The following is a 533-nucleotide window of genomic DNA, read 5'->3' on the forward strand; positions in this document are numbered from 1 at the left end:
ACGAGACCCCCACCCAACCTCGCTCACTGGGGAAGAAGGCCTGGAGGAGATGGTACTGAAATAAAAATGGCAGTGCTTGGCTTCCCAGATGGAATGGTAGCTTTGAAAGGATGGGAGGTTGGGAGGCTCCAGGTGGAGTCAGGAGGGCCATTTGACCGTTAAGGAGGGAACATATGCCTGAGAGGCAGGAGAAGCTCCAGGATAGACCCATGGCCATGGGAGCCACTGCAGGGTGGGGGGAAATGAAAGTGACCTGGCAGTGAGGAAGGCCTCGCTTGGGAAGCTGAGCCCCCGGCCTGGACAGAGGAGGCGAAGTCCTGGGTGTGTGTCCAGGCCACAGCCTCGTTTAGCACTGACCACAGGCAACTGAGACCCAGACTGAGCTCCTCACAGACCAGCCCACAGGCCAGGCTGGATGAAGGGTGCAGCCAATGTGGCCCCAGACGGCCAGGGGGTTCAGGAGGCCGCCCTGACTCATCACTTCCCTCAGGGGCCGGCCCAGGGCTGGGGCCACGAAAACAGGCAAAGGAGTG

Source organism: Elephantulus edwardii, unplaced genomic scaffold (assembly GCF_000299155.1).
Source record: "Elephantulus edwardii isolate Elephantulus edwardi_28Jun2011 unplaced genomic scaffold, EleEdw1.0 scaffold00025, whole genome shotgun sequence".
NCBI lineage: Eukaryota > Metazoa > Chordata > Mammalia > Macroscelidea > Macroscelididae > Elephantulus > Elephantulus edwardii.